Source organism: Kogia breviceps, chromosome 2, assembly GCF_026419965.1.
Source record: "Kogia breviceps isolate mKogBre1 chromosome 2, mKogBre1 haplotype 1, whole genome shotgun sequence".
NCBI lineage: Eukaryota > Metazoa > Chordata > Mammalia > Artiodactyla > Physeteridae > Kogia > Kogia breviceps.
Genome location: NC_081311.1, coordinates 156,097,872 through 156,114,860, shown reverse-complemented (window position 1 = coordinate 156,114,860; position 16,989 = coordinate 156,097,872).

The window sequence follows — 16,989 nt, the reverse complement described above, 5'->3', positions numbered from 1 at the left end:
TAATAAAATAAATAAATAAATAAAATTTAAGCTATGCTTGTAAATGGAATTGGCCTTTATGTTTTCCTAGTGAAGTTTCGATATTAAGGTTATTGTCATCTCCAGACGAATGGATACAGAAAATGTGGTACATATATACAATGGAATATTACTCAGCCATAAAAAGGAATGAAATTGTGTCATTTGTAGAGATGTGGATGGATGTAGAGACTGTCAGACAGAGTGAAGTAAGTCAGAAAGACAAAAACAAATATCATATATTAATGCATATATGTGGAATCTAGAAAAATGGTACAGATGAACAGGTTTGCAAGGCAGAAATAGAGACACAGATGTAGAGAACAAATGTATGGACACCACAGGGGGAAAGCAGCAGGGGTGTGTGCGGTGGTGATGTGCTGAATTGGGAGATTGGGATTGACATATATATATACTAATATGTATAGAATAGATAACTAATAAGAACCTGCTGTATAAAATAAATAAATAAAATTTTAAAAAAGGTTATTGTCTTCTCATACAATGAGTTGAAGGAATATTCTTTCTTTTTTCTGTACTCTTAAATATTTACTTGCAGATTGGGGTATGATTTGCCTGGGACAGTCACTAGACCTGATATTTTGTTTGTTTTGGTACTAGGTCGAGTTTTAATTCCTCCTTAAATTTCATTAATGAATAAAGTTCTATTTAGGTATCATATTTCTATTTAGTCTGTACCTCTTTTCCACTGTGCTGGCAGTAATTGAAACAGAGAAAACAAAAACTAGGGCTTTCCCTGCCCTGATTTAATTTTCTAATCTTTTAACTGCAGGATTTTGAAAGAAAGAGTATACCTTTCAAACTGAGTTAATCCTTAAAGTTGTTGAATAATTCTTAGGTAAAATAAAAGAGAGTTTTGGAGCATCTTGTTAATTTTGGCACTTAGAGATTGAAATTTTTAGTGAGAATATGATTTTACTTGTACCTGAAGCTAGTGAATGGGGTCATACCAGTTACATCTATACTTATCCTTATCTCTATCTCATTATTTATCATCCCTTTCTTTCTATCTCTGTGTCTCTTTTTGCCTATCTACATTTCTCCGGTATCCTACACATAATAGTTTATCTATTATGCCTAGTGTGATAGACAGAATACTGGACCTAAAATGTGCATGTTGTAATCCCCAGTACCTGTGATAAATTAGCTTACATGGCAAAAGGAAATTAAGGTTGCAAATGGAATTGTGTTTGCTAATCAACTGTCTTTGACATGGAGTAATTATCCTGTATTGTCTGGATGGGCCTATGTAATCAAAAGAGTATTTATAAATGGAAGAGGGGGTGCAGAAGAGAAACAGATAGATGGCAGCAAGAGAAAGATTTGGCCTGAAGTTGATGGCTCCGAAAACAGAATAATGGTGCCATGAGTCTAGAAACATGAGTGGCCTCTAGAAGCTAGAAAGGCAAGGAAACAAATTCTAAGATAGGCCTTCAGAAGAAATGCAGTCCTGCTAATATTTCACTAGCCTAGTGAGCTCCATTTCAGACTTCTGAGTTCCAGGACTATAAGATAACAAATTTCTGTTGTTTTAAACCACTACATTTGTGATAATTGTTACAGCAGCCATGGGAAACTAATACATGTGGGAATTCAAAGCAGTAGAAAAGACAACAAACACTTACTAATTGAAAAAGCTTTGAAAGTCATTTCAAGTCCCTAAGTTTCTCTTTCTTCCTGTTTAAATTAATAAACTCTAACTTTCCTGTATATTTAGAGGATAAGAATAGTCCTTCAAAGAGAACGTTGGCATTAAATAAATCAGATAAATGATAGACTAATTAATGATTCCTAATTGATTGCTGATGACAAGTAAGGAAATTTCCTTGGATGGGTCCCAACATGTGAGGAAATTACAAGGGAATTAGTTAAGAAGCAGACTGTGTGTGAGCAATATAAAGAGAAATGGTCATCGAAGGAAAAGAATTTTTTATTAGCATGAAGTTTTTATGTGTTTATATCTAGTAAAAAGAAGAGAGTAGGTTTATTAAGATTAATATAAAGTCTTTCTCAGATTAAATAAGACTGTGCCATAATGCCTGAGCCAGACTAGTTGTGTTAGAACCTGAAAAGAGCATCCTTGATGTTGTAACTTCTTGATATCAAAAGCTATGAGGTAGACTTTCTATCTATTGGAAAATTCTCCACTTGGCAACAATACCGGAAAAAAAAACATAGGTTATGGTAATGTAGTTGGTGATAATTTGATGGCAAGTTGCTTACCTTGATGGCAAGTTGCCTCCCTTTGCCTAAAAAGAGTTTGAAAAGGGAATAGATTAAAAAAAAAAAAGATTTAGTCCAGACATTTAGATTCCAGAGTGAAAAGGTTTTACCAGTATGTGGATTTCTACATATGGAATTTTACTGAAGACGAGGCTTTCAAATTTTTGACTCTTTACAATGGGACCCAGTGTGTGCATGTACACACACACACATTATTTACCTTTCTCAGGTGAGATTAATATAACGTTTTCTATTTTATTTTGTTCTATTTTGTTTCAGTCTATTTCATTATGATGCTGTTTCTGGAACAACGGATTTATCTTAAACCATGCTGAGACTGCACCCAACAGTTTGAGAATCACTGCCCAGAGAGTATTTTCTAAGGGGCATGGGGGCTGGGGAAGGTGTTTCAATGCCCAGCCTATGGTGTGCTATATCTGCCTTCGTGGAGATGCCCAAAGGACATGAGAGGGTTAGTGGGAGCTGAGAATCTGATTTCAGGAGAAGCATCATTATGCTGGGATCTACAGGGCAGTGTGAAGAGCCAAGAATGTAAGGGAATCAGAACTAGAATCGGAGGGATATCACAAGAGATGTGCCGTTCAGAAGAGACGGTGTGAGACATCATAAAGGTGGATAAGCAAGTATAATGAGTAACAGCATTATATTCTGCTGTTCAGACATGTTGTACTCCAATCTCAGCTTTGCTACTTATAATTTTATAACTTTGCATGAGCATTTAATCTTTCTATGCCTCATCTTACAATGCACAAAATAGTATGTATGATTTATTGAGCACTTAAATGCCAGGTACTATGAAAAGTGCTTTCAGATATTAACTTAACTACTACTTACACCATCTCAATGAGGTAGGCAGAGTTTTTATTCCTATAATACCCATAGTTAGAGTTGTTTTATTTATTTTTACTATATATATATATATATATATATATATATATATATATATATGTACACACACACACACACACACACACACACACATTTTTGGCTGCACTGTGTAGCATGCGGGATCTTAGTTCCCCGACCAGGGCTTGAACCCATGCCCCTGCTATGGAAGCACGGAGTCTTAACCGCTGGATCACCAAGGAAGAGGATAAAATCACATGAAATAGTTGCCAGCACATAATAAACATTCATTAAATCAAAACAGTGAGATATAAAAGTTTTCTTTTAAAAAAAAAATAATTTTTTTTGTGTGTGTGGTATGCGGGCCTCACTGTTGTGGTCTCTCCCGTTGCGGAGCACAGGCTCCGGACGCGCAGGCTCAGCGGCCATGGCTCACGGGCCCACCCGCTCCGTGGCATGTGGGATCTTCCCAGACCGGGGCACGAACCCGTGTTCCTTGCATTGGCAGGAGGATTCTCAACCACTGCGCCACCAGGGAAGCCTGTTTATTTTTGACTGCATTGGGTCTTTGTTGCTGGGCGCGGGCTTTCTGTAGTTGCGGTGAGCGGGGGCTACTCTGCGTTGCAGTACTTGGGCTTCTCATTGTGGTGGCTTCTCCTGTTGCAGAGCACGGGCTCTAGGCACGCAGGCTTCAGTATTTGTGGCACGTGGGCTCAGGCGGGCTCAATCCGCATTGGCAGGCGGATTCTTAACCACTGCACCACCAGGGAAGCCCTATAAAAGTTTTCTCAAACCCTAAAAACAAGCAGCAGGCAAAGGAAACCCACCCAATCACTAAGTGTCATTCTACTTCCTAACTGTGACAAAGCGATTTCATTAGTTTGCTTATCTATAAAGGGGGGTACAATCAGGTTGAAGAGTTGGTGAGCTAATGGATATAAAACACTTATTATTGGGAGATAATTCTCCATGGTCCTTCTGCATGCCTTATATTAAGTTTTGTTCTGGACTATCTTTCCAAGGATATTTGTAGAAGAAACAGCCTTGGGAGATAGAAATAATGTCTCCCATCAGGGCAGAGACCAGAATTATTATCTTTTAAAGATATTATCTTCCTCTAGGCCAAAGGTTTGGCAGGTTTGCTAGCAATTCTCTTTAAAAGATGAAGGTTTCTTAAACTTTGGGCTCCTCAGCTGTGACATAAATCCACTGTGTGGGCAGTATGCCCAGGAGTCAACCTACATATTGCTGCTGTGGGTGCAGGGAGGTAAGAACAGATGCAGACATGAAGCTCATGTTGCCTGCTGTACTATGAGTAAAAAAGTCCTTTGTCTGTGTCCCTGAAGTCTATTCTTTTCTGCCAACATCTATGAAACAGTGGTAGACTAACTTGTTAGTTTGCAAGCAGGAAAAAGAAATCTCAGACTATTCACAGTTCTCGACACTTAGACCATGGCGAGCCACCAACTGAGCACTCAATTAATTCTACCCAGTTAGCACTATGGTATTTATTAATGTGGCAATGTGGTGGATAATCAATTTAGTTAAGGAACTATTTAATGCATATCTGTTACATGTTAGTTGTGTCACAAGGTGCTAAGGTTAAGAAACTGAATAAGACAGAACTCTGATTTCACATTCTGGAGGGGAAGACATTTGCACATAGATAATTATAACATGTCTAAATACTGTAATAGAAATGTGAATAGGGATCTAGAGCTACACAGAGGAGGGAACATTTATCACTGCCTAAAATGTGAGATAAAGAGGAGGTATCAGGAAAGCTGCTCAGGGTAAGTAAGACTTCAACTGAATTTTAATAGCTGACAGTGAATGTGGATTTGTCAGTCACAATGGCAACAATAATTTGTTATTATTTTACTATTATTTACTGTTACAATTTGTTGTAAGTTGAGTTGTTTCCCCTAAAAGCATATGCTGAAGTCCTAACCCTTTTATCTGTGACTGTGAACTTATTTAGAAATTAGGGTCCTTGCAGATGTAATTAAGATGTAATTTAAGGTAAGATTATACTGGAGTAGGATGGACCCTTGCTCCAATATAACTGGTGTCCTTATGAGAAGAGGAGAGACATAGAGATAGACACACACACACACAGAGGAGAACATGTAAAGACACATACACACAGGAGGAAGACATCCATGTGATGACAGAGGCAAAGAATAGAGTTATACAGATGCAAACTTAAGGATGCCAAAGATTGCTTGCAACCAGCAAAGGCTGGCAGAGTGAAAGCATGGCCCTCTGCCACCTTGATTCTTGACTTGCTTCTAGAACTGAAGGAAAATCAATTTCTTTTATGTAACCCAGTTTGTGGCACTTTCTTATAGTAGCTCTAGGAAACTACTATACCATTTTAATCATTATTGTCTTCAACATCCTTATATTTAGACAAGAATGAGGATAGGATACTGCAGTAAGAAAAAAGTGAGAGAGAGTAACAAGTTCAGGAAACCATAATTGCTGAATTTTACTCTGTGGGGAGGTAAGTGGCAGTTTGAGGCTGGAAAGTGTTATACTTTCTATGGACACTTGGATCCTGAGGTAGGGTAATGAGTATGATATTTGGGTGCTGACAGACCTGTTCAAATTCCAGCTCCTCAACACAGTGGCTGTGCAATCTTGGGAAATTTAGCCATCCTTTTTAAACCTTGTTATCCTCAGCTATAGAATGGGATAATGATCTCTTCCATGAAGAGTGATCTGGAGAATTTGGGAAATGAGGATAAAGCACATGGCGAATGTTTGGTATATGGTAGTCAGCAGCGTTATCAGATTTGTGTGTTAGGGAGCTTTTCTGACAGCCATGGTGACGATGGAAGCTGGGTGGGGAGGGGTGCAGTTGAGACATCCTGAGGCAGCTGTTGAATCAGCCCAGGTGAGAGGTATTGGAGGTATGAGCTATAGCAGTGTCACAAGTGGGGAGAAAAATGAGGAAATGAGTAAGAAATGTTCCTTCATTAAAATCAGTTGGCCATTATTGACCAATTGTATGGACACAGTGATGAGACAACAGTTGTCTCATCTTCTATCCTTTCCTGGTAATGTGTGAAAAGGATGTATTTAATGTGTGAAAGGTATTTCAGGTGTTTTGTTTTGTTCTTCCAGATAAAGAGTGCTATTATCCCACTCTACTTAGACAACTAGATTTATTTATGGGTACAACCCCTTAAGTGAGGCCTCAAATGGAGTGTGTCTGGAGAAATCATCAGAGTGAAGAGGAGGTGCAGTCATTTCGCATGAAAAATGACAGAAAAATTGAGGATTTTTTATCTTGGAGAAAAAAATCAAAATTATGTATCCCTAATTCAAGATTAACTCAACTCAATATGAAAAATATCCCAATAAACTGGATTACTCAAATGCACTGTGATACCTGATCCTGGAATTTGAACATATAAAGAATTGTATTAGAATCACCTTCAAAGTCTAGTCACACCTTAGATTCTTTGATCAGTTTAACAGAACTATACAAAAAAAAAATGTTATCCTCTGCTCTTAGAAAATCGCATACAATACAAGGAACCCCGCCCAAGCCTAAAGCCTAAACAAACAGAAGCACAGGAAAACCATGCTTAGAATGGTAAGTTATTGCTGCAGGAAAGAAAAGTAACATTCTCTCTCTCTTTTAAAAAATAAATTTATTTATTTATTTATGGTTGCGTTGGGTCTTCATTGCTGCGCATGGGCTTTCTCTATTTGCAGCGAGCGGGAGTTACTTTTTGTTGCGGAGCATGGGCTCTAGAGCGCAGACTCAGTAGTGATGGTGCACCGGCTTAGTTGCTCTGCAGCATGTGGGATCTTCCTGGACCAGCGCCCGAACCTTTGTCCCCTGCATTGGCAGGCAGATTCTTAAGCACTGTGCCACCAGGGAAGCCCAAAAAGTAACATTCTCTTAAAAAAGTATTTAGTAGATTTTAAGAAAATTTTTATAGATTCAGAAAGGCATAATAAAAATAAAATTTGGATACTGATAAATTTTATGCATTAGAATATTTTTCCTTTAGAGGCTTATATTTATCACATCAAATATGCATCACTCTGTCACACACACACACACACACACACACACACACACACACACAACACTTACATTAAATATAGAACACAAAGACTTAGAATACAAGTTTCATATGAGTGATCACTTGACCAGAAAATTCAACACTGGATGCTTCAACTGTGGGTAAGAAAAAAAAAATCTGAAATGACAATTAGACAAATTAATTTGTAACAACACAAACAATGAGTGTGATGTTTACCAAGTGGAGATGACAGATTTCTGAGAACACTGAAAACAAAATTCTCTCCTAGAGGACTCCTCTCATTACAAGGCTTATTTGAAAAACTCCCGGGTGATGTAAACATCATTATAATGTGATAGATGACACTGATTTTTCCTTGAAGTTAGGAATATTAATGGTCATTCTGTTTATTTTCATCTTCATGGTAGGTACATTTCTTATGAATACCATTTAGCATAATTTCTAGATCCATGTGTTTTCAGCTCCAACCATTTCAGCATAGGAAATAGTCTTCATATGTAGCTGAGCAAAACTGTGGACCCAAAGATTGTTCTTTGGTGTTGTGGATTTATCTTTGCAATCTATGCTACTTTTTACTGAATAATCTTAGCGGTGGCAAAACATTGTCCTTTAAAGATGTATTTGATTTTGTAAACAACCTATGTCATTAAGACCCATGTCTGTTGAATAAGGTTAATGGTTAAATTGCAAAATTAAATGATTTGATTATAAAGAAGAAAAAAAAACACTCCTTCTTTTGTTATTCTTGTGGCTGAGCCTGAAGCCTGACCATTCAAGACAAGAGTCAGCATTAAAGTAATTACTTTCCACATCCAAATATTGATTAAGTTTTATTAAACATATAATAAAGAAAACTAAGATTTTGAGAAATTGTGACAAACTTTCTTCAGAAAAAATTTTTAAAATAATTAAAGTTTAAGAAACCTACCATAATTGTATAGGATAACATTCCTCTTTCTCTTCTAGAACTTTTCACTTCTATGTCTATTGATAGCAATTATGTATACTAGGGATGCCAAATATAAATGTCAGGGGTCAGTGATTACTGTCCACTTGCCCCCTGGGATCAGCTGGTTCTGAACCCTTCCAAAGTGGTCTCTCCAAGGAACCTGATCTTTTACCCTCAGTCATTGTTTCAGCCTTTTGGGGCCCATGTCCTACTGCATTCCTACTCCCTCTCTCCAACAGAATGAATTTAAAATTCTTACAGAAATAAAGATTAATTGGAATGAATTCTTTGAATATTGTGTGTGTTCTCCTATGAGTGAAGGACTTTCCTCATGCAGTTATTGTTGTGATTTTCTAAGAAGGCCCAGTTCTGTTCTCTGGACACTATTATCAAAAATTATTAACAGTATTAACAAGAATAATTCTATTTCAGTTGGCTGATTTTACAGATAAGAAAGAGTTGAGAAATGGTTATGGAGGCTAGGAGAAAAGAGCCAAAATCTACAGTTCTACCTCTGCCCTTGTCTTAGGTATGACATTTCTGATTACTTCCTGGGGTCAGGTTGAGTGGTGCCAGAAACCACAGGTGATAATACTCTATTATTTCACTTGGCTGAGCCAGGACATGGAGATACATCAAGATAAAAGAAATTCTATATGGACAGGAGAAAAATGGACCACATTTAAATGTTCTAGCTTTTGACTGACTGTGAATTTATACATTTCCATAAAACAAATATATGCATTAAGCTAGAGCATAGAAATAATCTACTTGATTGCTTTTTTATTGCATTGTAAATCTATTCAATGAAAACTTACAACTTATTGTTTTTTAATACTATTTAAAAAGAGTCCGTAATAAGCATATCAAAACGATTGGCTGGAGAACAGGAAAGGACTTTTGCAAGGGTGTAATTTAAATTCAGAACCCTCAAGCAAAATTTGCATTAAATCTGTCATTTCCAATATTGGATTTATCTTTATAATTATTGTTTATAAGTGTGAAATCTGTATACAATATTGGTCTAACAAATTGACTATAAGTACAACATGATGGTAATGTTATGATGGTTAAGAGCTTATTTTTAGAACCAGATAGACCCAGGTTCGTACATGTTCTTTATATTCATTGTGTCAATAAAGCAATTATCTGATCTTCACCAGCCTCTGGTTTCTCATCCATATCCACAATAGTAATATCTACTTCATAGTTTCTTTTTGGGATTAGGTGAAAAGTTAGTACAGTGTTTGGTACAGCATTTGGCACATAGTGATCCATAAATAAAAGTGATTATAATCTCTCCATGTTAACCTCTAGCTAACTAATTACTAATTAACAAATGAATTACTGCTGATTTGTTATTTTGTTAATTTTATGAATTATTTTATAATTCTTTAAATTATTTTTCTTTTCCATATGCTCTACTCCTAAATAGGTCCTTATCTTATTTTTCTGAAATTTAGAAAAAAATATATTTAGTTATATAAGTATAGTTTAGTTGCCTATGTTTATATTATATATAATATATTTATAGTTTTATAGTATTATATATAGTACATTATATATAGTATTATATATATATTTATAGTTATATATATATATATATATATATATATATATATATATATATATATATATATATATCTTTGTCCATGTAGCAATAGTGTATAAGCAATAGTAATCAACTTTGATTTACTCAGGAATTTATTAAAATGATATTGGGTTGCTAGCAGAATGAAGAATGACCATAAATAGAACTTCCTGGAAGAAAAGGAAGAGTGATTATGGGAACCATACAACCAGGGTCACAGTTAAAATCATGACAGAGCAGGGCAGGGAGGACTCTGATGAAATCACCATTGAACACCTGTCATAACTTTTACCTCTGGTGCTGCTGGCATAGAATAGTGTGACGCCACATTTGCCATTGTTGCCACAGATGTCCAAGGGGATTATATGTTTGTGGTACTCCTCTTTTTTAAGAAGATACTGGGGGTAGGAGTTTATTAATTAATTTATTTATTTTTGCTGTGTTGGGTCTTCGTTTCTGTGCGAGGGCTTTCTCTAGTTGTGGCAAGCGGGGGCCACTCTTCATCGCGGTGCGCGGGCCTCTCACTATCGCGGCCTCTCTTGTTGCAGAGCACAGGCTCCGGACGCGCAGGCTCAGTAGTTGTGGCTCACGGGCTTAGTTGCTCCATGGCATGTGGGATCCTCTCAGACCACGGCTCGAACCCGTGTCCCCTGAACTAGCTGGCATATTCTCAACCACTGCACCACCAGGGAAGCCCTGTGGTACACCTCTTGAAAGGACTCTTCTTCACATTATGTTTGAATCTCTAGCTCTTGTTTACTATGCATCTGATTGACTGAGTTGTTTGAGAGGCCACAAAAGCAAGTTTCTAGTATTTTAGGTTCAATAGTAGGTTCTACTTTCCATCAAGACTGGTAAGGTGGGACACTTTCTAAACATAGCAAAAAGAATTTACATTCTGGGCCACCAAAATTGACTAGTACTCAGTACAAGCAGTACATTTTAAAATGAACCTTAAGGAAGTTTCCTGGTGACCTAGTGGTTAGCATTCCGGACTTTCACTACCCTGGTCTGGGTATAATCCCTGGTCAGGGAACTGAGATCCAGCAAGCCAAGTGCTGCCAATAAAACAAAATAAAACAAAAATAAAATGAACCTTAAAAAAGTTTTAATGTACACGAAGGTTGAAAAATTGACAACTACAATGGATAGAGGAATATTTCACCTTGAATTATGTATCTCCACGACTTTTTTCCTTTAGGATAAATTATTCAGAATAAGAACCCAGTTACCAAATTAGTCACAAAGAAATAATGATTATGAGTTAGGTATGGTACTATCATGAATTCTGTAGGTTTTAATTTGAAATCTTATTGAAAGGATTAAAGCCATCGTTTCTGAGAAGTTTTGATAAAGGAGGTTGCATTGGGTGAAATATTCATCTAGATAAAAATAATAGCAAATTTTCTATCCTCTAATTATTTTGCATGTTGCTTGGGGTTGGATGATGTCTACAAACAGAAGAGCAATACTGTTATTTAGAATTTGTATAGTCCTTCATGCTTGTGAAGATTTTTGCATGCAATTTGATCCAATCTTTCCTCTGATTTGTTGAGTTGCACTATATAGCACAGAGAACAGTTGTGAGCATTTCCATTTCTTAGCTGGAGAGAGGAAGCCCAACAGATTCTTCTTCCGGCTTTCTTAGAGTAAATTCACTTTCCTTTTGTCACCTTTACCCTTTGAAAATCTGAAAAATGTTCTTAACATCACTCCATCCAGAGTGCTTAGAGAAAATGGTAGGGTATGAATCTTACATAATTTATGTTTGTTGACATGTCAGTTAAGAAGATATATAGATGGGAAGAAAAACAAAACCATTTTCTTAAATGAGTTTGGGTTTCATACACAATCTGCTCTTGACATTTAACATTATCTTGGATCATTAGCTGTATGTACGACATTTATTTTTTTAATTGGTAGGGTTGGATTGGAGGGAGAGTGCTGTCTTCTCAGGTCTAGTAGGTTCCTGAGTGATCCTCAGGATCTCAGGGTAATGCAAATTTGGTTACCTTTCTTTCACTCAGTTATCTACCCCGAAGTCACTTTGAAGCATGCCTTGTTTTTGTTGTTGTTTTGGTTTTTCTTTGGGGGGGAGGGGGTTTGCTAATAGACATTTTTAGAAAGCTTTGCTTCCCTGTGAGTTTGTCTAATACACTATTTAATGTTTAGAATACCAGAACAAATCTAAATAGTTTGAAATTGAAAAGCCAGGTCATAGAGGTAGTAAGTTCCTGAAGTGAAGACAATGTCCCGAAGGTCAAATGACTAGATTTTCTTTGTTTCCTTTTCTCTACATCTCTCAGGATGAAACCAGGATTAGTTAGAAAATAAGAAAGAGAACTTATTCTTCAAACTCAATTAACTGTTACTTTTTAAAGAATTCTTTGCTGCACTACCCCCACTTAAATATTCAATCTATTTAACAGCATAGTCAGGCAAATGTGAATAATCCCATCTTTTAACTGATGAGCTTTTCTCTATGTGTGTGTGTGTGTGTGTGTGTGTGTGTGTGTGTGTGTGTGTGTAGTTTCTCAACAAGCCCTAGTGTCTATTCTCTCTCTATTAGTTATCTGAATCCCAAAGTGATGAGAAGTCATGATTTGTTCTATCTAGCTGTTTTGTACTCCTGTCCCTGAAGAAATGGGCTTTCTTTTCAGTTCAGAATAAACTGTCGAGGACATTTAGATGTTGATCAAATGGAACAATTATAACTCTTATTGTGGGATCCTTAAAAGTCCTCTTGTTGGAAGATACATAATTTAAATCACCTTGACTATTGTTTGAGAGTCATCTTTCTTCTTTTAAAAGGAAATTTACCTATGAGATTTTAGATCTTAATGTGATTTTTATTAACTTTTGAAAATGCCTCTTAAGTTAAATGAATTAATCAAGTTAAGTATATTCTAATACATACACATAAACTTAACTGTTGAAGGTCATAGTGGTGCAGCATCTATTTGAAGTATTCCTATAACATATTAGGCAGATATTTCCATAATACAAAAAGGTGAAAAGGATTATTCTCAAATAAGAACGTGTCAACGATTTGGCACAAAGCAATTAAATAAGGAAAAGCAGGGCCCCAGCAAGAGTATACTGGGATTTTTTTTTTTTTATTGACTAGATGGTTAGGGTGACATAAATGTACTAAAAATTGTAGGGTAGAGGATGTCAAATATTAGTCACCTAATAGCCATTTTATATTTCTAAGTTTGGTATCAAGCCCAGATATCTAGTTTTTTTAAATGGATGAGATAAACAACAACAACAAAGTAACATCTATTATCTCATTTGCAAAAGCTAAACTGGAAAAATCTATGGGAGAAAAGTCACACTGTGCTTACTTGCCTTGCCTAAATGAGGGATGGCAAGAAAACTATTAGGTCGGTCACTGAAAGAGGAAGCACTAGTCTTACTCAGATTTCTCTTTACTGTGTTCTTTCTCCTCTGGTATTTTTCATTCCTATTTATTCATTACTCATTTGCTGCCTATTTGATTACAAAGTCCTCATAAACTTTTTGGCTTGTAATAGAGAAATTAAAAAAATAATCTGTTGGATTGTTTTCTCAAATGTATAAACCAGGACATTTCAATTTACTAAATAAACTGGTGAGTGAATGCAACTCAGAGTATCAGTTTAATAAAGTATCTTAAATTAAGTCCTAGTTAAACATACTTGAAAAAGACCTAAATTAAAATTTATTTTTCAGCTTTGCCATCTATTGTTCATTGTTTTCAAAATCAGAAGTCAAAAGTTTTCACTGAATACCTTAGTTTGTACAAGGAATTGTGCCTGATCCCAAGTGCTGGCTTAGAGAGAACGGAACAGACATGTTTCTGCCTCTGTAGGTAGGAAAATGAATAAGTGATTACTTCAAGTAAATAAAGAATTACATGATGATAAGTGTCTTGTTTAAAACAAGATGTTCAGTTGGCCATACGAGTATATAACAGGGTAACCTACCTTAGCCTGGGGGTTCAGGAAAAGTTTCGCTTTGGAAGTAATACTAAGTCATGCAGGAGAGTAGCACTTACGTAGGCAAAGGCAAAGAGAGGAGTGTTCCATGCAGAAGAAAGTGCAGGTAAAGATTTGAGAGGATGAACAGTCCAATAGGTATGAAGAAATGAGAGAAGCTCAGAGAGCTGGCATGGAGATACAGGGACAGCGTGTCCTGATAAGTGACTGAGAAGCACAGACCACTGTATTATGCAGGCCTTTGTAGATCATGCTTAGGTTATTGGAAGAGTCCAGGTGAGAGAGGATGAACTATGTTCATGGTAGTGAAAAAAAGAGAGAAATAGCTTGCTGATCAACAGGAAGGGACTGGGCGTGGGTGGGAGCGAGAATGTGAGGAATCCAGAGGGGACCAACATGACTCCAAAGGTCAGTGGATGACGGTGTGAGCGTCAAAGACTGGGAAGCAAGAGAAAAATCACATTTGCAGATGAAGATCAGATATTAATTTTTGGAGTTATTAGTTTATGATGTCTATGAGGCATGTCAAGTAAGTTATTGTGTATAAGAATTTGGAGCTTGACCCTCCTGGAGAAATAGATTTGAGAGTCATCCACATCAGTATAATATATTGGCGAGGTTTTAGTCTAAATTGTTCTGATGAAAATAATCCCATATACAATGGATTAAACAAGATAGAAATGCATATGTTCTTTTTCAGCAGTGCAGAGGAAGGTAATACAGGGCTGGCCAGTTAACTCTATTGATATCAGGACATAGTTTTATGTCTGGACCCGTGGTGGCCGGCTGCTCCAGCCTGTGCCATCCTGAATGCATTCCAGCCCAAAGGAAAGGGAAAAGAGGAGGTCACTTCTTCCTCTTAAGGATACTGAAAGTTAGACAAAGTCTCTTACAATCTCCTGACTTAGGCAAGAAAAGTGCACTCTGTATTTAGTAACATGGCATTGTCTAGCGACCTAGTTACAGCAGATTGAAGGGTATTTACAGGGAGCAGAAAGGACAAACTTTTTTGAGAAAATCTGGCATGAGAAAACAGAGAGTGGGACAGACGCTGGAGGGATAAGGGGGGCTCTTTTATGATAGGAACATTTTGAAATAATTAAATGACTATAGAATAATTCATAAATGCATACAATTTGAATACACTGAGAAAAAGGCATAATTGGTGGTGGAGTAATAGTCTCTAGATAAGAAATAAGACAGCAATTCTGTCTGCAGAACAGTAGAAAAGGATGAATACAGTTGCAGAAATAACTGGAGGCTTGAAGGCAGAATTTTGACGTACTTTCATTTGTTGTTTTATGGCTATAATCGATGGTAAACTCATCTGCTGAGAGTGACTGAGGAGATGGCACCAGGAGTCAAGATGTTAAGGAGAGAGGAGGGGATTTGAAAACATCACGGAGGGCAGGGCAGTCACGTGCAGAGGAGCAGGTTGTGCCCCACTCCTCTTCAGGGATGACCATGCACACAATTTACCATGAGAACAGTGCTCCCTAGAGTTATAAAGTACATAAACACAAGACTCGGTGCAGGCTTTCACATTCATAGACTGTGTCATTGGAAAACTGACTAGAGACCTATGTTGCTGTGCAATGTACAGGCCATTAGTGGTTGTCAGTCTGAATTTATGGTGCATCAGTTTTCCATCATTCATGAGCAATAAAACTGTGTTCCTATTCCCAACACTCTTCAATTTGTTAGACTTCTGAAACTTTGTCATTTCATCAGTTACCTTATTTATTTTCAACCTTTTCTTATTCTGTCTCATTTGAAAAGTTGTTCAAGAAGAGTCTATATTTTTTGATACTCATTCTTAAGTTTTTCCCATTTTTCTCCACATTTAATTTTTTTATTTTATATATTTACAGTTTAAGCTTTTAAAAGGAAGTGATGTTTTCATATACTTAAGAACTTTTGTACTTTTCTCATGCTCTTTCCTTATGTCGGATTTCTTCAGTTTTAAGTGCTGATTTCTTCCTAGCTGCCCATTTTCCCTCATTTTATTTGGTTTGTAGAGTTATTTTTTGTTCGTCTTAGGTATTAAATCTTCCAAAATCATCTCACTTTAAAATTTTTAGTGTAATACATTGGAAATGGCAAATAGGTTGTATCAGGAGGGGCCAGTTCTGATTAATGATGCCTGCTATGAACAAAAAGTTGACAGATGTGGCACATGTGACCTGTATCTCATTATCCGTCTTCCTAACATTGTTTATTATAAACAAACAAATGAACACATACAGCAGCAACTAACCTGAGGGTTTGGTCCTTTGGAATGTAATCCTGGTTTAATTTCTATCTAGAGACACTGAGGTGACTTGAGCAGAACAGAAGTTCTGTATAGTGTTTGAAGTCTAAGAAACAGAAGCCAGGAATTTTCAAGTGTATAACTCTATTGCTCACTTTATTCTTGCATCTCAGTGGTTGTCCCTTATAAGAGCTTGACAGGCAGTATCAAGACTTGCTAGCTCTCAAAAAATCAATTCAGATATCTGAGTTTAATACACTGTATGAACTCTCTGTGACTGATCTCTGACTATTCTTCTAGAAAGGCAATGTCCTTGTAGGAAGTCTGGACTGATTACTAAAAATATGTGACATTTTATTATCTCCTTTTCCCATATCTCAACAATAAAAGGGAATGGTAGAAATGCATGCGGCAGAGAAATGTAGGTGGCTACAGGATCTTTAAACTTGGAATCAAAATGTCAAGGACTCACAATGTAAATAACGCAAAATGTAAATGAGTCTTTCAGGCTCTATGTTGTCATGTATTTAGCTGTGTAAAAAAAGGCTGGTCCTCGTCCTAAACATGGTCTAATGAGTGGTTCTAAATATGGTCCTACAAAGAATTTCTTTTGGTCAAACCATTTCCTAGGATAAACAGATTAACTCCAGATTAGATTTTGATGTAGATAGAGTAAATCTTATGATTCATGAGAAAGTCCTGGATCTGTCTATAGGCAGTCCTGATATCGATCTATATGCAGTGATAAAAAAGTTCCACATTTGAAGTAAAATCACAATGACTTTCTTAATTTTTATAATTAAATATCAACTATGATAACAGCATGGCTGGTATTTAGAATATATAGACTTTTTGTCATTCAATAAATAATAAAGAATAAATCAACTTCAGACATCATTCTCATATCAGTTAATAATTAGCTACTCTTAGTAATCTGGCTGAAATAATTGCACAGCACCCTCCCAACAAAAAATCTAAGACATTGGTTTCCAAACTGCACCCTATGGAGCAAGAAGGTTTCTCCA